The 22928-nt window shown below is 41.1% G+C and overlaps 4 non-coding genes across 4 annotated transcripts; all 4 read right to left on the bottom strand.

Moving 5' to 3' along the window:
* Positions 1-20228: 20228 nt before the first annotated feature.
* On the bottom strand, positions 20229-20315 carry trnay-gua (transfer RNA tyrosine (anticodon GUA)). Its single transcript is given in 2 exon segments — positions 20229-20264; positions 20279-20315. It is a non-coding gene; the product is annotated as a tRNA-Tyr (tRNA).
* A 107-nt stretch (positions 20316-20422) lies between these two features.
* Positions 20423-20495, bottom strand: trnar-acg (transfer RNA arginine (anticodon ACG)). The gene has a single exon. It is a non-coding gene; the product is annotated as a tRNA-Arg (tRNA).
* A 1265-nt stretch (positions 20496-21760) lies between these two features.
* trnay-gua (transfer RNA tyrosine (anticodon GUA)) lies at positions 21761-21847 on the bottom strand. Its single transcript is given in 2 exon segments — positions 21761-21796; positions 21811-21847. It is a non-coding gene; the product is annotated as a tRNA-Tyr (tRNA).
* A 107-nt stretch (positions 21848-21954) lies between these two features.
* trnar-acg (transfer RNA arginine (anticodon ACG)) lies at positions 21955-22027 on the bottom strand. The gene has a single exon. It is a non-coding gene; the product is annotated as a tRNA-Arg (tRNA).
* Positions 22028-22928: the final 901 nt, after the last annotated feature.

Genomic DNA, 22928 nt, shown 5'->3' with positions numbered 1-22928 from the left:
CATGAGAGTTATGTCAATTAAACCAGCATCCGAGTGCTGGACAGAAGCGGCGATTTAAGGTTAAAAACTATTTTAATTATCGACTTGTTTCTTACACAAACCTATCAGTTCATTTCAGAAGACATTAATTGATCGACTGGAGTCATGCGGATTACTTTTGATGCTGCTCAAATGTGACTTTGGGACTGTCAAAACTTGAAACCTGTTTACTTGCATTATAAGGACAAACAGAGCTCAAATCTTTTTCTTAAAATCTTTGTTTGTGTTCTGCTGAAGAAAGAAAGTCATTCACATTTGGGATGGCATGAGGGGGAGTACATGATGAGAGAATTTTCATTTTTGGGTGAACTACCCATTTAAGACTTGACTTTTTTTTAAATGAAATGACCCATTGTTGAAATACAGTTTCACTTTTTTTTTTTACCTTTAGGGAGGAACTCCTCAACAGAGCCACATCGCAGCACATCAGTAAATGGTAAAGGCTTTCTCTTGTGTAACATTAATTACAATTTTCCACCTTTGCAAGCTTATTGTACAGTAGGGCTGGGCAATTGGACGATGTAATAGGATATGGACAATATCTTAAAAATTGCATGTAAAGAGTTTTCACTCTTTTTTTCTCTTATTCATTCTTCTGAAAACTGTTTGCAAGAATAATGTTGTCTATGAGAATGCTGCAAATTATCTCCAATCACCTCGGGAGGTGCTGTGAGTTTAGTTCACTTTATTTCCACATGGTTAGCATGCATTGTGAACGCTACTCTGCAGGTTCAGTAATATATATCTTTGTATTAAAGAAACAAAGATAAAAGTGATTAAATCATAAATAATACAAGACATATTCACCTTGAACTTAAAATTTAGTTCTATTCTATTTTCTTTAGGCAGCATTAACTGTATTACCAAAACGCAACACGAACACACATGAGGCAGCATTACTTTGGGAACACAAGGGAATTTATTAGGCTTTATGATGATAATTATTATTATCTTTACATTCTTAATTGTCTTTATTTCTTATATACTGCTTTTATTGGCAATTTTACAGCATGTATCTTTCATGAAAATAACATGTTGGAGGTAGGAACATTTGCCATGAATTCAGTGGACTTCTCACATTTCTGCCATGTTACTTTAAATTTAAGATTGTGAGTTGATGAGGAGTTTTAATATAAATTCACATGACATCAGTATTTGCAGGGACCCTTATTTTTAATAATTTTCACAGAAACAAACTTACTGCTCCTGACATCAGCCTCTCAAATGCTTTTTCAACAATCTTTGTAGGTTTTTACAAGGCATCATAAGATTTTTTACAGTTATGGGAAGACTCCTGTGAATAGATAAGATTTGATACTTTGAAATAAGTATGGCTATTTTTGAATTACATTGTTTTTATTGCAGGTCTTCTGTGAGCCTCAGTTCAAGAAAAAGAGAACTTAAAGATTTTGGACATAACCAGTTGATAACCTGGACAGATGTCTATTCCAGTCCTACCCTTCACCCCACCAGACTGCTTTTATATGGATCACTGTCTACAAGCAAGTTCTCATCAAAATTAGATGTATGCAAATGTAACTCAGGGACATAAAGTATTAAATATTGCAAGGAATTATTCAGCCAAAAATGATAATTCTCTCATCAGTTACTTATCCTTATGCCATCTCAAACTTGTATGACTTTCTTCTACAGAACACATTCAAAGATGTCATAATGGAGATATGATGTCTATACATAAATATATTTGTCCATAAAATGCAAGTAAATGGGGACCAAACTTTCAAGCTCCAAAATGGACATAAAGGTAATCCATACAACTCCAGTGGTATATTCCATGTCTTCTGAAGTGATACAGTTGATTTTGGATGATAACAGACCAAAATATAACTCCTATTTCACAATAAATCTTGCCATCAGCAGTCTACTTGGTGATCATGATTTAAAGCTTGATTACACTTCCTAGCACTCTACATGCCTCATGCACTAGGAATTGTAATCAAGCTTAGAATCATGATCGTGTCTAGAGACTACATTGGCAAGGTGTACAGTGAAAAAGGAGTTACATTTTGGTCTGTTCTCTCCCAAAACTGATTTACGAGTTCACTCATATAGTCCTGGAGCGCATTAAGGTAAACAGATTAGGCGTGCTGTCCATAACGGAGGGGCTCGAGTACGGGACTGGGGTTGCACTCTGAGATCCCCCTAGACTAGTGACTAATTTTGATATTATAATTGGTATAAACCTCTGGAGTTGCATGGATTACCTTAATGCAATCTCAGTTTGTGTCCACAGGAGAAAGTCATACAAGTTTGAGATGACATAAGGATGAGTAAATTATTTGAATTATCATTTTTGGGTGAACCTTTCCTTGAATTGCTAAGGAAAAGATTTTATCCATTAGTTTAATGAGCCTGCGTTACAAGCCTCATCCGTCCCAGAGCCTGCGTTGCAAGCCTCGCCCCACCCAGAGTCAGCATTGCAAGCCTCGTCTGTCCCAGAGCCAGCTCTCACTGTGCTAATAGACCTGGAGTTGGTTCCTGCCCTTGTCCTCCTGATCAACCGGTTCCCCCCAAGTCAACGGCTCGACCATCGCCCCCTGTGACATCTCAGACAAGCAGAACTTCCGACCCTCCAACTCCATCTAGACCCTCTGAGCCCTGGACTCCGCCTTGGCCCTCCGATCCCATGACATCACCTTGGCTCTACGTTCCCTTGGCTCCACCGTGGTCCTCCAGCCTATCGGCTTCACCAGGGCTCCCTTGGCTCCACCGTGGTCCTCCAGCCTATCGGCTTCACTGGGGTTCCTAGTCCCTCCAGCACCTCCTTGGTCTGTCAGTCACCTAGCTCCACCTTGTCTCTCCGATCCTCCGGCTACGCCTTGGCTCTCCGATCCTTTGGCTCCACCGGGGTCCTCCATCCCTACGGCTCCGCCTTGGTCCTCAGCCCCACCGGCTCCGCCTCAGTCTTCCGATCCCCCAGCTCCACCTTGGTCCTCCGAGCCCCCAGCGCGGCCTTGGTCCTCTGAGCCTCCGGCTCCACCCTGGCCCTTCGAGCCTTCAGCTACTCTCCGGGCTCCAAGTTCTCCAGTTTTGCCCCTCAAGCCTCTCACAGCTCCACCTTCCATGGCTCCGCCCCTCGAGCCTCTCATGGCTCCACCTTCACTGACTCCACCCTGCTCTCCTGCTCCACGCCCGGTTTTGCCAGGCCATGCTCCATGCCCTGTTTCACCAGACCATGCTCCACGCCCTGTCTCACCAGGCCATGCCTCAAGGACCCCACCCCCCCAGCTCCCTATTGAACCCTATTGTTAATTTTGTTTATGTTTGTGCATTGGGAGCCGCCCCTTGTGGGGGGATATGTCACATTTAAATGTGTTTTTGTTCTTATTTTGTGTTCATGTCTTTTATTTTGAAAGTTTAGTTCCTGTTCCTGTTTAATGTCATGTGGTTTCCTGGTCATGTGATATCCTGTTTTCCTCCATGTTCATGTGTCTTGTTTTCATTGTTTTTTTTTTTTTTGTTTTTTTTTGTCTTGTTAACTTGTTACCCATGTCAGAGTATTTATAGCCCTCATGTTTTGCCTTTGTCTTGGTCGAGTATTGTGTTGGTGTAACGTTGTGTCATTGTTCTTTCAAGTCAAGTTCATGTTCATGTTTATGTTTTGTTTTGGTTTAACATTCTGGAATATACTCACATTTGAATAAACTGCACTTGGGTTCTTCACTTCATCATCGTCTTCGTCTGTCTGTCATTGCAAGCAATGTTACAATATGTATGTCCTCTTTCTTTTGTGGAACACAAAAGACAACATTGAAATAATTAGTCTCAGTTACCATTAACTTTTATAAAAAAACAAAAATAAATAAAAAAGATGCAATGAAAGTGAGGTGACTAAGAATGTCAGTTCTTAATGTTCTGCCTAATATCTCACAGAATAAAAAAGTCATAAAGGTTCAGAACAACATGAGGGTGTGTACAGTGGCCTCCACTAAAATTGGCACCCTTGGTAAATATGAGCAAAGATGGCTGTAAAAAGGTATCTTTATTGTTTATCCTTTTGATCTTTCATTCAAAATATTCACAAAAAAAAAATCTATCCTCTAATGGATATCAAACAATTGCAAACATATCACAAGTTTAATAAAATATATATATATATATATATATATATATATATATATATATATATATATATATATATATATATTTTGTTTTTTTTTTTGTTTTTTTTTTGTCAAATATATGAGTGGCACAATTATTGGCACCCTTTTATTCAATACTTTGTGCAACCTCCCTCCGCCAAGATAATAGCTCTTAGTTTTCTCTTATAATGCCTAATGAGGTTGGAGAACACATGGCAAGGGATCTGAGACCATTCCTCCATACAGAATCTCTCCAGATCCTTAAAATTCTGAGGTCCATGTTGGTGGACTCTCCTCTTTAGTTCACCCCACATGTTTTCTATGGGGTTCAGGTCAGGGGACTGGGATGGCCATGGCAGAACCTTGATTCTGTGGTCAGTGAACCATTTTTTGTTGATTTTAATGTTTGTTTTGGATCATTGTCCTGCTGGAAGATCCAACCAGGGGTAATTTTAAGCTTTCTGGCAGAGGCAGTCAGGTTTTGATTTTTTGTCTTTTGGTATTTGATAGAGTCCATCGTGCCATGTATCAGAAAAAGATGTCCAGGACCTCTGGCATAAAAACAGCCCCACAACGTTAAAGATCCACCACCATATGGCTACCTTGCTGTGTGCGCCAAAAATCTCTTATTTGTTTAATCTGACCATAGAACCCAGTCACATTTGATGTTCCAGTATTGTCTGGCAAACTGAAGACGCTTGAGTTTGTTTTTGGATGAGAGCAGCTGCTTTTTTCGTGAAACCTTCCCAAACAACTTGTGGTGATGTATGTGTAGGGCTTTACCGGTTGTTTAGATCAGTGTTACTATTAGAAATAATTAATAATTATTTCTGTAGTTATTAATTAATATTTAAATTAATTAATTGGATCTAACTCATTAAAACCTCATATGGGACTCCAGTAAATGTAGTGTGCTACGTTTAGGAGCAAGCTTGGTTATTAGCAATAATTAATAATTATCAAAGATAATTACTAATTAATAAAATCAATAGAACATTGATGAGAATCAATGTTAGCTTTTTTTTAATCCTTTAAAATCAACAATTATCAAAGACAATCGTTAATTGTTAACATCGATGAAACATTAATTAAAATTAACACTAGCTTATTGATCATTCAAATTCAACAATCATCAAAGATAATTATCAATTATCAAAAATCAATAGAGTATTAATAAGGATTAACATTGACGGGGCACCACCCTGGAATCAGGGACTAATAACCGAATATTAAAACAGTCTCAATATTAGATTGTTTTCTTAGGAAAATCGACATCCGAAGAATATCGATTTTCGGGAAAAAAACAATGAATGAAGGTTTGAATCCGAGCACTGACATCCCGTCAGCATGACACAGGCGTATGCAAAACAAACCAAAACACTTCTCTTTGTAATATAAACAAAGTTTATTTATGCAGTAATATCAATTAATAATTAATACAATGCAGTCAATAAACTTCCGACTTACAACTACAAACTAAACAGTGACATGATTAGATATGGAAATAAAAATAATCCTATAACACATAAGGTGTGTGTGTGACAGTGTGTGTGTGTGTGTGTGTGTGTGTCAGTGTGGTTAGTGAGAGAGAGAGAGAGAGAGAGAGAGAGAGAGAGAGAGATTATTAAGTGACAGCCCGAAAGCTGATTTCACGATAGCTGGAGAGAAAGCAACCGTGTTCATCACTCAGAGACGCGGTTTTACGAGCGGGGCTCGTAAAAGTCCTGCGTTATTTGACTCTAATGGATGAACTCAGTTTCTGTCTCACCCGCGATGGCGAAATTGCACAATCCAATTTGGTTGGACCACAATACAGCAAAACAAATTTGTGATAATTAATACCCTGAGTATTAATAATGAGCGGACATGGTGGTCCGTAAACTGTACAAGCAAAAACCTTGAAACACAAGAATAACACACTATAATATTCTATCTCTGCCCAGACGTAAACCTCTTACTTGAATCGCATGAGGACACAGGTAGAATGTGTTTTCCTCCGTCCTTTAACTTTGACCCGGTTCCTTGCAGCTCGGGTGATGACGGGAGGCCGTTTTCTCGCTCTGTCGGCGGGTGGTACGGCTGTTGATTGTCAGCGGGCGGTACGGCTGTTGATCCTCGGCGGGCTGGCGGAGAACTCAGAAATGTCGACTTGATTGAAGATGGAAGAGAAATCTTTAATCTCTTCACTTCTGTAGGCCAACGGATGAAGATGCGAATTGCTCAGCGATCTCCTTCGGATCTGTTAGAGTGTTCGGTTGAACACAGAGTAATCTCAACTCGTCCAGCGAGATGGAGATTGTATGGCTACAGTTTCAAGTCGGACATTACTCCCTTGTGCCACGAGGTTACACCGGAGAGCAGCAAAAGCTACGTCTTTATTCGGTGAACGAAGTCGCTGGAAGCGATATCTTTATGCATTTCAGAATTATTTGAAGTCCTGATGATGTCATGTTTGATGGACGTTCTGTTGTGTGCCTCATCCAATAGGAGTTGAGAGCTCGATCCTTTAGTGAGCAAGGCTTCCTGGATTTGTAGTCTGTTTTGGACTCCCTTTGTTTGATTTTGGTGCGATTCTTATCAGTAAAATTTACGACATGGAATGTGTGGGGGCTGAGTTAGGTTTTACGACTGTTAGGCCTGCCTTTGTCTTCTATCTGAATACATGAGGCCCAACATTCCCCCCTTTGTTCTGAAGAGTTGGTTGTTGTCCAGCATCTTTAGAGCAACTGAAGGGCTGAACAGTTCTTGTTGGTTCACAGTAACCTGTGGGTTACGCCGTATTCCTGATAGGAAAGAGAAATGGTTGCACAGTCCATACAGTTCATTAGAGTTCACAGAGGCTTTATCGTCTGGACAGAGATTGAGGCACATCTGGGCATAGAACTTCTAGCTAATTCTAAAACTACATTCATCACACATAAACATTTCAAGTTATTGGAAGGCACAGCATTAACCATAACACAATCCTTTGTTGTTCTTTGGTCATAATGTTGGGCCTCATGTGTTCAGATAGAAGACAAAGGCAGGCCTAACAGTCATAAAAACATAACTCATGCCCCCACCTTCTAAGTCGTAAATTTTACTGATAGAAATCGCGCCAAAATCAAACAAAGGGAGTCCAAAACAGACTACAGATCCATGAAGCCTTGCCCTCTAAAGGATTGAGCTCTCAACTCCTATTGGATGAGGCACACCACAGAACGTCCCTCAAACATGACATCATCAGGACTTCAGATAATTCTGAAATGCTTCCAGAGTTGCTTCCAGCGACTTAGTTCACCGAATACGGACGTAGCTTTTTGCTGCTCTCCGGTGCATCCTCGTGGCATAAGGAAGTAATGTCCGACTTGAAACTGTAGCCATACAATCTCCATCTCGCTGGACGAGTTGAGATTACTCTGTGTTCAACCGAACACTCTAACGGATCCGAAGGAGACCGCCGAGCAATTCGCATCTTCATCCGTTGGCCTACAGAAGTGAAGAGATTAAAGATTTCTCTTCCATCTTCAATCAAGTCGACATTTCTGAATTCTCCGCCAGCCCGCCGAGGATCAACAGCCGTACCGCCTGCCGACAGCGCGAGGAAACGGCCTCCCGTCATCACCCGAGCCTCAAGGAACCGGGTCAGAGTTAAAGGACGGAGTAAAACACATTCTACCTGTGTCCTCATGCGATTCAAGTAAGAGGTTACGTCTGGGCAGAGATAGAATATTATAGCGTGTTATTCTTGTGTTTCAAGGTTTTTGCTTGTACAGTTTACGGACCGCCATGTCCGCTAATTATTAATACTCAGGGTATTAATTATCATGAATTTGTTTTGCTGTATTGTGGTCCAACCAAATTGGATAGTTGTGCATTTTCGCCATCGCGGGTGAGACAGCAACTGAGTTCATCCATTAGAGTCAAATAACACAGGACTTTCACGAGCCCCGTTCTGAGTGATGAACACGGCTGCTTTCTCTCCAGCTATCGTGAAATCAGCTTTCGGGCTGTCACTTAATAATCTCTCTCTCTCTCTCACTAACCACACTGACACACACACACACACACTGATACACACACACACTTTATGTGTTATAGGATTATTTTTATTTCCATATCTAATCATATCACTGTTTAGTTTGTAGTTGTAAGTCGGAAGTTTATTGACTGCATTGTATTAATTATTAATTGAAATTACTGCATAAATAAACTTTGTTTATATTACAAAGAGAAGTGTTTTGGTTTGTTTTGCATACGCCTGTGTCATGCTGACGGGATGTCAGTGCTCGGATTCAAACCTTCATTCATTGTTTTTTTTTTCCCGAAAATCGATATTCTTCGGATGTTGATTTTCCTAAGAAAACAATCTAATATTGTTCGGTTATTAGTCCCTGATTCTAGGGTGGTGCCCCATCAATGTTAATCCTTATTAATATTTTATTGATTTTTGATAATTGATAATTATCTTTGATTGAATTTGAATGATCAATAAGCTAGTGTTAATTTTAATTAATGTTTCATCGATGTTAACAATTAACGATTATCTTTGATAAGTGTTGATTTTAAAGGATTAAAAAAAGCTAACATTGATTCTCATCAATGTTCTATTGATTTTTATAATTAATAATTATCTTTGATAATTATTAATTATTGCTAATAACTAAACTTGCTCCTAAACGTAGCACACTACATTTACTGGAGTCCCATATGAGGTTTTAATGAGTTAGATCCAATTAATTAAAATATTGATTAATAACTATAATAATTATTAATTATTTCTGATAGTAACACTGATCTAAACAACCAGTAAAGCCCTACAATAACACAAAATCAAAGTAGAACCTGACATTGGTTACTAGGAACAAAATGTTAGAGGAAAGGAGGGTTAAAGGTTAAAAGGCTTATCCTTGGAAATGATGGGGTTAACATGTGGGATGGGCTCAGACTGGTGTGTAAAACGCGACTGTATGAGAAGTGAGTCCAGTCTGGCCTGTAGGTGTTGAATGTACCTGTACATGGCGTGTGTAATAATTGCGATGATGATCCAACCACTAAGGAGGAGTCAGAGGGCAACCAAACTGATAGGGTGTTCTCGGTAAGATGACGATCTGCTTATGTGACTATGAAATATAGTGGTCAAGCCAGTCGGTTTGAGACTGAACTTCACTAATTCCATCCCTTCAGCCTGAAGCTGCTGTTGAAGGGTGTCATCAACGGTGAGGCTGTGACCTCTGAATGCGTCCATGATCTCAATTTCTGCGTCATGTTTGTTGACGTTGAGATGGTGGAGGACAATATTGTCAGTGTGCACGATGGCTCTTTGGGGAACCATTAAGAACACCGTTTGGTTTGGTAGCCTTAGTTTAGTGGCCTTAGCTTAGTGGCTGTATCATGGCAGTCGTATGACTTCGGTGGCTGGTGTTAACGAGCCAGCGACTGCCTGCTCGCTCTACCTTTGTCTCTGTTCCTTCATCTTTGATGGACGTGCTACCATGACACTTGTTCAGGGAGGTAGTTAGTCACCTCTCTAACAAAGGGGTTGCGTTTGGACAAACCCAATGAATGTTCTTTGTCTTGGTACACATGTTTAGGTTAGAGATAAGGTAGAGTGAGGGGTCCTCATCATGGTTGGTGAGTGTTGGTGGTGTTTTGAGGTGAATGTGTGCATTACCTCTCTGAAAACCAACATTAAGTACATATTTTAGTCTATATATATTCTGCCTATGACGGTAGATGGAGGATAAATCCTATTTTGAGGTTCTGAGGATTTACATGGATTGGAATTTCAATGCCAAAACTATATGCCATGTGTATCTGTGAAGGATGCACAACGGAGATAGTAGCAGATCTAAGGATTTGTTCGACAAGGTCTAGGGAGACCAGGTAAGCTGGAATCCTTCCATCACTCAGACTGTTGACAGAGGAGCTAATTTGGACACTGTTCCCCTTTTCCCGACCTACAAAGTAAACTTTGGCTTTAACGGGAGAGGGTACATCGTCTAGTCATACTGACGAGGTTTCAGCACAGTGTTCCTTTGAGGAGGTCGACGGACCTGGTGAACAACGGAGCACGTCAAGCTTAGTTACTAACTCAGTTAAGCGTCTCCTTATATCCTCCATTTCCTCTCTCAAATCTTGTTCTCTGAGGGGATTTGAAACCTTGCCTACCCACTCACCTTCTTGTTTGGGTTTTCGTCCGAAACGTGCATTTCTTTTCGGCCAGCGAATGTTTTGTTGTTTAGGCCTGCCATGACCCTGGGGGTGTGTCTGGTCACCACCCCCCTGGTTCTGTTGCCTACCCTTCTGGCGGGGTGATCAGCGCCTCTGGGGTCCTGTTCTAGCATTCACCTTAACGCAAGGCATTTCGTTGCCTTCAAGCGCTAGGTCTGCATATGAGGCTTGGATCCCCAGGGCTCTGGCGTCGCCTTCATGCCCTCGGGGAGGGCGCACGCGTGTCTCCCATGCCAGTTGCGCGTACTTTCTGATTTCCTGCATGGTGGGGTTACCCATTCTGCAGTGCATCGTCACGTCATATCGCACGCACTCGTGGAGGTTGTGAAGGAAAAGAGACTTGAAAGCTCGTTCCTCCTCCAGACCTGGTGCGTTACTTCCTTGGAAGTACGTGGTTCTCAGGCATCTATAATATTCACGCAGAGGCTCGTGCCTCTTCTGGGTGATGGCGAAAGCAGCAATGGTAGCGGAGGCTTCGTCGATATACAGCGAATACTCCTCACGTAGGGCTTTACACAGAGCTGAGTAGCGTTTCCATGAATGCATGGACACTCCTTACCGTGGTCTTCCATATAAGCTTGAGTTTTTCACGCGACGAAGCGTAAGGCAAGTCAATCAGGCAGTGCTCAATTTCCCTAAGATAATTGTCGATGTTTGAATCTCGATTACTTGGGTCAAAGCGTTCTATGTCCCCTGCGAGGGACTCGAGTTGTCGGATGTGCAAGCGTTGGTGTCGGTATGACCACGGGTCGTCCGAGTCATCCGAAACATCATAGTCACTCGGGTCGCTATAGCGATGAGGACGACTTCCTCCCCTTCGTGGTGGGGAAGGAGTCCAGTCGACACGTGGGGGTGGACCCCGGGTTGCGTACAGCTCCCTGGCTAATGGGATATTCGAGCCGCTTACACCACTCTGGGCTTGAAAATAATCGTCCCCCCTTCGTAGTGTGGAATCAGTTGGTTTGAAACGCATGGTGGCGTGACTGAAAACTGACTGAGGAGGGCAACTATAAGGAGGGGCACCTGCATCCAATCAGCAGGCTGCTGGAGGATTTTGAAAGGTGTCTTGGAGGATGAAGTCAGAGACTGTACCACTAGGGGCAGCTCGGCTCCTAGCATGTGTTCCTGGGTTTCTCAGGGGCACATTTCTACGTGTATCGCTAAAAAGGGGGCCCTCTTCTATGTCAGATGTTGTGCTGTGCGTTTCAGCTGCACTTACCTGATCTGACTCTACTTTTAGCTGGGCAGCTTGAAGCTGCCTGCGCAGGGCTTCGTTTTCCTCCTGCATCCGGACATTATTTTCCTGTGCCTGGACTTTCTCAGCTTAGGTGCACCTAATTTCTTGGTGCAGGCTGAGATTTTCCTTCTGCACCACTTGATAGCTGCTCTGCAGCTGTGCGAGCTGGGCCTGGTGCTCGGTGGTTTGCAGTTGGGTTTTGCGGTGATGAAGAAGGAACATTTGGCCCACAAGGTCCAGGATTGTGCGCATTGGCTTTCCGACCGGGTTGTTGACATAATCAACTAGTTCCTGCAATGCTTCATCACAACGACTAATATTGTAGCCGTTAAGGTTATTTCTCTCCTCTATGGAGAGACGAAGGACAGCAGCAACTACATTTTGCAGTGCTGGGTCGACTAACCTCTGTGGAGCTTTAGCTCCAGTCACGCAGGGCGATTGGTGACTCATTTTACTGGGGCTGTAAAAATTCTTGTGATAGTGGCTCTGACAGCTTGTTGTTTTACAGTTGATATAATGCTAACACAAAAGCACTGTTGAGAGGCTTCGACCTGTGGCTTACGGTCTACTGTTATGTAATGTGCAAATTTCACTGTGTTCTCTCTTTGGTGGACGTCAATGAAGTGACTTGGCACCTCTCTGTAACATTTAGAGGAAAGCGTTAGGAGTTAAATAACAACAACAGCAGGTTTTAAGCAGACTATAGTAAATTTACCAACCCCTAATTCACTCTTAAGAGCACTTTCACACCACACTGGCTTATGTTTGGCAAGTTTTGAGATGTAAATTGTCAAACAGAACCAAACTTTGAAGTAAGGATTTCAAGTTATTACTTTGGATTCTTATGCCTACACACTGTGACAGAACTGGCACGTAGGGTTCCTCACACGGGGCACCAATTATTATGTCGGTGTGGTTAGTGAGAGAGAGAGAGAGAGAGAGAGAGAGAGAGAGAGATTATTAAGTGACAGCCCGAAAGCTGATTTCACGATAGCTGGAGAGAAAGCAACCGTGTTCATCACTCAGAGACGCGGTTTTACGAGCGGGGCTCATAAAAGTCCTGCATTATTTGACTCTAGTGGATGAACTCAGTTTCTGTCTCACCCGCGATGGCGAAATTGCACAATCCAATTTGGTTGGACCACAATACAGCAAAACAAATTTGTGATAATTAATACCCTGAGTATTAATAATGAGCGGACATGGCGGTCCGTAAACTGTACAAGCAAAAACCTTGAAACACAAGAATAACACATTATAATATTCTAGAATTATTTGAACTCCTGATGATGTCATGTTTGAGGGACATTCTGTTGTGTGCCTCATCCAATAGGAGTTGAGAGCTCAATCCTTTAGTGAGCAAGGCTTCCTGGATTTGTAGTCTGTTTTGGACTCCCTTTGTTTGATTTTGGCGCGATTTTTATCAGTAAATTTTACGACATGGAATGTGTGGGGGCTGAGTTAGGTTTTACGACTGTTAGGCCTGCCTTTGTCTTCTATCTGAATACATGAGGCCCAACATATGTGATGTCTAATATTTGTATTTAGACTTTTCTGACCCCAAGACTCAACTAATTTCAGCAATTCTCCAGCTGTGATCCTTGGAGATTTTTTTGCCACTTGAACTGTCCTCCTCACTGTGCCTAGATACAATATATTCCAGGATGATTCTTAAGATCTCAAGTTGATTGGAACTTGTTAATTATTGCCCTGATGGTGGAAATTGGCATTTTCAATTCTTCAGCTATTTGTTTATAGCCACTTCCCATTTTGTGAAGCTCAACAACCTTTTGCCACACATCATAACTTTATTCTTTGGCATTACCCACTGTGACTGTGGACTAAGGGAATTTGGCTTGTGTGTTACCTCATATTTATACCTCTGTGAATCAGGAAGTGATGGCTGAACAATTTCATGTTCCTAGTCACCCATGTGTACTAAAAAAATGTAAAATATGAATGGGAATATACTTCAGATATATTTCACTCATAAGAATTTCTAGGGGTGCCAATAATTGTGGCAACTGTGTTTAGAAGTAAAATATTTCTTTAATCCCTCCTTTCAATTATTTTACTTTAATTAAAGGTTGAGGTCAAGGTCAATTTATTTCTAGAGCTCATTTAAAACAACAAGTGTATGCCAAAGTGCTGTACAAGTAGTAATGCAATTTAAAAGATAAGGTAACATAAAATACAAAAACATACATAAGAGCAGACAAAATTCACATATCAATCACTCAAAGGCCAAGGAAAACAAGTAAGTCTTAAGTTGGGATTTTAAAATATGTAAAGAGGGAGCTGATCTAATTTATGAAGGCAAGCTATTCCACATTTTAGGCCCTATTACAGAGAATGCACGATCTCCTTTAGACTTCAAGCGGGAGCATGGAATATGTAGGAGACGCTGGTCTGTAGATTTGAGAGTCCTGGAGGAATGCTGATGGACAAGGAGTTCTGATAAATAGGGTGGGGCCAAGCCATTTAAGGCTTCAAAACAAATAGCAAAATCTTAAAATCAATCCTGTATTTAACAGGTAACCAATGCAGAGAAGCCAGAACAAGAGAAATACTTTCCCTCTTCCTAGTGCCAGTCAGTTACCTGGCGGCTGCGTTTTGGACTAACTGCAGGCATCGTAAAGTCATATGATTTATTCCAGAGTAAAGGGCATTGCAGTAGTCAAGCCGAGATGAGATAAATACATGAATAAGGGTCTCCAAATCTTTAAGAGAAAGCATAAGTTTTAGTTTGGCAATCAGTCTGAGTTGATAAAAACTGTTTTTCACCACAGCACTTATTTGTATTTCAAACTTCAGTGCAGAATCAAAAATCACTCCAAGATTTTTGACAGTGGGGTGAACAGCTGACAACAAAGACGCCAAGCTGTTGGTAACATCAGAGACAGCATTTGGAGATCCGAAAACAACTATTTCTGTGTTACTCTCATTGAGTTGAAGGAAATTTCTTGCCATCCAGCATTTAATTTCCTCCAGGCAAGCAATGATAGAAGAAAAGGAATCACCATTAGGACTGAGAGGGACATATAACTGAGTGTCATCGGCATAACAATGAAATGAGATATTATGCTTCTTGAAAATAGACCCCAATGGAAGCATGTATATTGAGAATAAAATTGGTCCCAGAATAGATCCTTGTGGAACCCCACATGTGAAAGTTACAGAGGGAGAGGAAGAATTCCCAATCCTAACACTCACAAATCTATCTGAAATGTAAGATGTAGACCAGTCCAAGGCTGTACCATTTATTCCCACCTCACACTTATCAAGAAGAATAGTATGGTCTACTGTATCAAACACAGCACTCAGGTCAAGCAAAATAGCTGATCTCCCAGAGTCCAAAGTAAGGAGCAAGTCATTAGTCACCTTCAGAAGTACAGACTCAGTGCTATGATGAGCTCTAAACCCAGACTGAAATGTATCTAAAATCATGTTTTCGTCTAAAGATAAGGGAGAGCACACAATTTTTTCTAAGACTTTAGATATTATTGAAAATTATTACATAAAATTGAAATTATTACAATTAGTATGATCCAGATTATGCTTTTTAAGAACAGGTAAGACCTTTGTGTGCTTGAAACAAGAAGGAATGATACTGTCTCTTAGGGAGCCATTCAAAATGGATAAAACACTAGGACCAACACTGTCCATCACTTAATAAAGAGCCAAGCGGGAATAATATCAGCAGAGGAGGTTGTTATTTTCATCCGTCGGATTATATAATTTTACTCTAGGAGAGATATGGATTCAAACCGATCTAAATGAGCAGAGCAGATAACAGAATCAGAGGGCTCTTCAGAATTATCAGCAAAGCATGAACGGAAAGCTCCAACCTTACTAATAAAAAAGTCAAGACAGAAGGCGACAACAGGAGAGAGTACTTTATTTAATGTGTTAAAAATAATTTTATGTTTGTGGGAGTTATTAGAAATTATCTCAGACAGTTACATGTTTTTAGCATCCTAAACAAAGTGCTGATATGCAGATAGACAATTCTTTAAAATTTCATAGGACACTTGAAGCCTGTCTTTTGCTCAACTTTTCTAGAGAGCACGCATATACTTATTTAGCCAGAGCTGAGTCTTATTGGTGGTTTTCTTAAATTTAAAAGGAGCAATAGAATCTAAAATGTTTGTGCAGGTGGCATTAAACAGTAGTTATCTCTAAGTCTAAGTTTGACAGGGAATTGTGTATAAAATAGAAGCAGAGGAAAAAGCATCAGAGAAAACTTTGGCTGTGGAAGGGGTTAAAACGTGCAAATAATACCCAGACAATTTGGAATTCGAAGTCTGGCGTGGGAATACAGCATTAAAAATAACAGGACTGTGATCCGATAGACAAAATTCAGAGATGTTAACATTGCAAACTGGAATACCAAGTGACGGAACAAGATCAAGGGTGTGCCCATGAATGTGTATTGGACCAGTTACATTCTGTGTCAGATTAAAAGAATCGATAAGTTTTATGAACTCATTAACCAGTGGTTTGGACGGGCAACAAAAATGAATGTTAAAATCACCAAGTATGATAACATTGTCAGCTAAGGGCAATCAGCAAATTCATTGAGAAAGTCCTTATTGTACTTTGGAGGTCTCTAAAAAGGGGCACAGAGTACCGGACTGGGTAACTGAGCCCTGAGCAACTGAACTTCAAAACTTTGGTTAGGTTCTGAAGGCAGTAAATGGAACTTAAACTGTTTTTTTTGTTTTGTTTTGTTTTTTAACTGTGGCTAAACCCTCACCACATCCTTCACTTCTGGGGGAGCTGAAAACGTCACAGTCACTTGGAGAAAGTTCAGATAGAGGATCCAACTCACCAACATTGAGCCAAGTTTCTGTCAAAAATAGGAAGTACAATGTATGTGAAGTGTAGAAATTGTTTAAAATCAAAGTTTTACTGGACAGGGATCTTGAAATCATCAAGCCCAAGTTTGCATGGTGGAGTTTCTCATCCTCGGGCATAATAGCATCTGAGGATATTGTTTGCATATTTGTTAATAAATATGCACCTTTTCTTATTATTTGCGGTCTCGCTGAAATTGGAGCACAATGCAATAGTACCATATCTGGAAGAATGGGCCGGAGGCAGGTGTATCGGTGCTCCAGCTAACGTCAAGGGATGCTGTAACCGCACCAATCAGCATTTCCATGGAAGACATCAGACACGGACCCCACATCCGCCCTTGAAGTGACCAGGGATCTCCTAATTCCTGACTAGGAGACCATCTCGTTTCCCCCATTTTCTGTGGCACTTCTTACGGTGTAGTGAGCAGCCAGGCAAACTGCACATACTCATAGGAAAGGATGTGGAATAACAACTGTTTAAGAAGTGCTCTCCATCAGATCCACAAGTGCACAGATCCACAACACAAGACCGTAAATTAAGGAGCGATTGACTATCATAGGTTAGTAACGCACTTATTCCTTGTGCATGGATGCACAAGAATAACACAAACATTCAAAGGACAGATAACACAGAACAGGGGCGATGGCATTCCAACAACCAACCTGGCGCCATCTTGCCACGTTAACCATTAATTAATTTGTGTTCTGTGTGTGTTAGATTTTTGTGAATATTTTGAATGAAAGATCAAAAGGATAAACAATAAAGACATATTTTTTTTTACAGCCTTCTTTGCTCGTATTTACCAAGGGTGCCAATATTAGTGGAGGCCACTGTATATGATGACAATTTTATTTTTTGGGGTGAGTTAGCTACCTATTGCTTTAACTAAGACTAGTTAAATTAGCAATTGATGTGATTATTATTATGCATTCATTTGTGAATGTACCAATGCGAAGGCATTTTTATATATTTTATGCGTTTTAAATGTGTAATTACGTTTATATGTGTTTGTAAATGTATATTTTTATAAATAAAACAATGAATTACTGAATGTGCTGTGTGTTTAATAAACTACTTCATAAATATATGTTGATGTAACAGTATATGGATGGGCAAGGAGGAGGCGGGAACCAGCTGAACAGTAAACATAAAGTTTTAATGTCAAACTTAACTTAAAACAAACATAAACACAGACACACGTGCAATGTGGCCGCATGCGTCTCTCTCTCTCTCGAACCGGCATCTCCGGCTGCCCTTTATCTCGCTCTCCCGCTGATCAGCTGATTCAGCACAGGCCATGCTCCATCATGGCATGGCCACGCCCTCCTCCTCGTCACAGTTGATTTATTCATTTATTTAAGCATTTGAGATTTTAGAAAATAAGTAGATAAGTAGAAAATAAGCTGATTGTATAACATTGTTTTACCCACCTGAAATCAACAGTTTCAACATCAGATAAGCAAACCAATTAGATTGAATTTACATTCGTTTTGAATGGCGTGACTGATGTTGATTCAATATGACAAAAATATGCAGAATCAACGTCACACATCAATCACAGCCAATCAGGTGAGAAGCTATGGTACCTTCCCTTTCCGTTTCAAATTATTTGCTGTTGTGTTTTCTAACATGTTTGTTTTTGGATTTGATGTTGGGTTTCCTGATTTGCTCTTTTGTTTTCAGATTTGAAGTTGTATTTCTGAATTGTTATTTTGTCTTTGGATTTGCCATTGTGTTTTTAGATTTGTTGTTTTGTTTTGCACTTCATGCCAACCGTAGATGAGAGTAGTGGAAACACACAGACACATTTATTGAGAGTTCTGTATTTTGAAAAAACACTAAACAAAAAAATCAGCGAACCCAGATATTCAGACAGCAACAACCTTCCCTTTTCAGTGCTCAGGGGATAAAGCAAAACTGCAGCTGGTGTCTTTACTTGGAAAGTAGCAAATGTGACACAACACCACTGGTCACACAGTTCTAGTACGATCGCAGAGCAAAAATTTGTCAGAATTGTGTTTTGAATCTACACATCCAAGGGTAAATGCAACCTGAAAACAGTGCCTTAGACCACACGAGTTTGGTGATGGGTGCCCATTTGTGACCATACTATAGACCAAGTTGCTTAAAAAAAAAATCAGTTTGCTGATCAGCTTGTGCAAGTGAAGTGCCTCATTGGTGGAGTTAGCCAACGTGTCAGTCTTGTAATCTTGAGATTGTAAGTTTGAGTCTTGCATGGAAACGCTTGTTTTTAGGACAAATGAGAGACTTTGTTTCTGGAGGAAGAAAACCCAACCTTGCTGTTCAACAAATTTTGCAAGGCCTCCTCAGCTGCTCTGGAGGGCAGACAAGTACCAGGCCCTCCCTGGTGGACTTGTGGTTAGGATTTAGTGCTCTCACTGCCATGGCCCAGGTTCGATTACCAGTCAGGGATAGTGTTTTTGTCAATCAAAAGCTGCCGTCTTTGACACAAGTTCAAACAACTGTGAGTTTGAAGGCAAGGCAAGTAGTGCCTCTAAGTGATAAAAGACATGCTCCTACAAGCTGGAATCAAACCAGCAACCTAAGGATGGTCAATGCAACATCTACAACCTTCCACTCTACCAGCTGAGCTATTGAATGGATGATGCACTTGAGTGTATTTTCCTAATTTACAGAGCTACTGGTTCCAGGTGCACGTGGAATTGTAATGCCGTGAGAGTCAGAGAGTAGAAAAAAAGATAAGTCAACAGAGGTAGCTAGGAATTGAACCTAGAATCTTTTAATCGATAGTCAGATGCATTATCCATTATGCCACTGGCCCACTGTCCTGTTAACTAGCTGCTCCCTGAATGGCAGCATGCCCATTGATATGGTGTGCTTGAAATGTTCTAGTTTCCTAGTAATCATAAAAACTAAAAAAAAAAAAAACTAAAAAAAACTAAACACAGAAACCAAAGCATGGAAAGAAATTTTAACTCCTTCCCTTATCAGTGCACAGGTGCACTGAATGTACAAGGAATGTCGGAGGGCACATTACCGCTTTTCACCGCTGGGGGCAGTCTGTGTCAATTCAGTTTCTAATCTGAGCCGAAAGTTTACAACATTTGACGATGATATGCTCACACTCTTGGAAAGTGTCAATGACCCTCAGGAGGAGTGTCAGAGGTCAATAAAGTTCACGACTTACAGTACGACCAGCAGCAGTTTATCTGCAGTCAGACTCAGCGAATTAGATGTTTGTTCAGCAAGGTATTACACTATAACAACAGGTAATTATGCATATTTTAATCAGATAATTGAATATCATCACAAATATTTTGTATTTTTTAAAACACTCTTAATATTTGTGTAGTTTTGTGTAAAACACTTTAATCTAGGACATCCAAGAAAATGTCTTACAAACCTAAAAATACACACAAAGCCATGTCTGACACGGATTGGATATCGCGTCTAAAAAAATTTCCAGCACAGGAGTTTGGCCATCAAGTGAGGGAAACAGGCCAGCTCCTCGACAGCAGAAGTGCCATGAATTTGAAGCTTCCTGTTCGACGAGTTTTGCAAGGGCTGCTCTGGATGGCAGGCAAGGACCAGGCCCTCCCTTGTAGGCAGGTAACAGACCATCACTTCTGGCCTTGTGATTAGGATTTGGTGCTCTCAATGTTGAGGCCCGGGTTCGATTACCGGTCAGGGAACGTGTTTTTGTCGATCCAAAGCTGGCCTCTTTGACAAAAGTTCAAGCAACTGTGAGTTTGAGGAGCAAGGCAAGTAGTGCCTCCAAGAGATAAAAAGCACATTCCTTCGAGCCGGAATTGAACCGGCGACCTAAGGATGGCCAACGCAATGCCTACAGTCCTCCGCTCTACCAGCTGAGCTATCGAAGGGATGTTTGGATGGAGTGCATGTTCCTAATTTGCAGAGCTACTAGTTCCAGGTGAACATGGAATTGTAATGCCATGAGCGTCATGGAGTAAAAAAAGGATAAGTCAACCGAGCCAGCCAGGAGTTGAACCTAGAATCTTCTGATCCGTAGTCAGATGCGTTATCCATTGCGCCACTGGCCCATTGCACTTTTGACCCCGTGACCTGTTAACTAGCTGCTTCCTGAGTGGCAGCATGCCCATTGATGTGGTGTGCTTGAAAAGTTCTATTTTCCTAGTAATCATAAAAAAAACAACAAAAAAAACAACAAATCTTGGAAAGAACGATAACTCCTTCCCTTTTCAGTGCTCAGGGGCTCAAGCAAAAGTGCAGCCGGTGCTTTTACTTGGAAAGTAGCAAATGTGACACCACAATGCTGGTCACACTGTTCCAGTACGATTGCATAGGAAAAACATTTCAGAAGTGGGCTTCGAACCCACGCTTCTAGGGTAGACTGCGACCTGAGCGCCAGCTTCTGCAGAATGGTCAGTCTAAATGTTGAAGAATGTTGAACAATGTTTTACTGCACAGCCAATTTTGTTCAAGGGATTCAACATTTGCAGCCAATCACAGAGCGAGATTCTTGAAAATTTCTTAACATTTACAACTTTTGTCCAATCAGAGTTCAGGGAATGTCGGAGGGCATATTACCGCTTTTCACCGCTGGGGGCAGTCTGTGTCAATTCAGTTTCTAATCTGAGCCGAAAGTTTACAACATTTGACGATGATATGCTCACACTCTTGGAAAGTGTCAATGACCCTCAGGAGGAGTGTCAGAGGTCAATAAAGTTCACGACTTACAGTACGACCAGCAGCAGTTTATCTGCAGTCAGACTCAGCGAATTAGATGTTTGTTCAGCAAGGTATTACACTATAACAACAGGTAATTATGCATATTTTAATCAGATAATTGAATATCATCACAAATATTTTGTATTTTTTAAAACACTCTTAATATTTGTGTAGTTTTGTGTAAAACACTTTAATCTAGGACATCCAAGAAAATGTCTTACAAACCTAAAAATACACACAAAGCCATGTCTGACACGGATTGGATATCGCGTCTAAAAAAATTTCCAGCACAGGAGTTTGGCCATCAAGTGAGGGAAACAGGCCAGCTCCTCGACAGCAGAAGTGCCATGAATTTGAAGCTTCCTGTTCGACGAGTTTTGCAAGGGCTGCTCTGGATGGCAGGCAAGGACCAGGCCCTCCCTTGTAGGCAGGTAACAGACCATCACTTCTGGCCTTGTGATTAGGATTTGGTGCTCTCAATGTTGAGGCCCGGGTTCGATTACCGGTCAGGGAACGTGTTTTTGTCGATCCAAAGCTGGCCTCTTTGACAAAAGTTCAAGCAACTGTGAGTTTGAGGAGCAAGGCAAGTAGTGCCTCCAAGAGATAAAAAGCACATTCCTTCGAGCCGGAATTGAACCAGCGACCTAAGGATGGCCAACGCAATGCCTACAGTCCTCCGCTCTACCAGCTGAGCTATCGAAGGGATGTTTGTACGGAGTGCATGTTCCTAATTTGCAGAGCTACTAGTTCCAGGTGAACATGGAATTGTAATGCCATGAGCGTCATGGAGTAAAAAAAGGATAAGTCAACCGAGCCAGCCAGGAGTTGAACCTAGAATCTTCTGATCCGTAGTCAGATGCGTTATCCATTGCGCCACTGGCCCATTGCACTTTTGACCCCGTGGCCTGTTAACTAGCTGCTTCCTGAGTGCCAGCATGCCCATTGATGTGGTGTGCTTGAAAAGTTCTATTTTCCTTGTAATCATAAAAAAAAAACAACAAAAAAAACAACAAATCTTGGAAAGAACGATAACTCCTTCCCTTTTCAGTGCTCAGGGGCTCAAGCAAAAGTGCAGTCGGTGCTTTTACTTGGAAAGTAGCAAATGTGACACCACAATGCTGGTCACACTGTTCCAGTACGATTGCATAGGAAAAACATTTCAGAAGTGGGCTTCGAACCCACGCTTCTAGGGTAGACTGTGACCTGAGCGCCAGCTTCTGCAGAATGGTCATTCTAAATGTTGAAGAATGTTGAACAATGTTTTACTGCACAGCCAATTTTGTTCAAGGGATTCAACATTTGCAGCCAATCACAGAGCGAGATTCTTGAAAATTTCTTAACATTTACAACTTTTGTCCAATCAGAGTTCAGGGAATGTCGGAGGGCATATTACCGCTTTTCACCGCTGGGGGCAGTCTGTGTCAATTCAGTTTCTAATCTGAGCCGAAAGTTTACAACATTTGACGATGATATGCTCACACTCTTGGAAAGTGTCAATGACCCTCAGGAGGAGTGTCAGAGGTCAATAAAGTTCACGACTTACAGTACGACCAGCAGCAGTTTATCTGCAGTCAGACTCAGCGAATTAGATGTTTGTTCAGCAAGGTATTACACTATAACAACAGGTAATTATGCATATTTTAATCAGATAATTGAATATCATCACAAATATTTTGTATTTTTTAAAACACTCTTAATATTTGTGTAGTTTTGTGTAAAACACTTTAATCTAGGACATCCAAGAAAATGTCTTACAAACCTAAAAATACACACAAAGCCATGTC

This window comes from Myxocyprinus asiaticus, chromosome 5, assembly GCF_019703515.2.
Source record: "Myxocyprinus asiaticus isolate MX2 ecotype Aquarium Trade chromosome 5, UBuf_Myxa_2, whole genome shotgun sequence".
Taxonomy (NCBI): domain Eukaryota; kingdom Metazoa; phylum Chordata; class Actinopteri; order Cypriniformes; family Catostomidae; genus Myxocyprinus; species Myxocyprinus asiaticus.
This window is presented reverse-complemented; position numbering and strand designations above follow the sequence as displayed.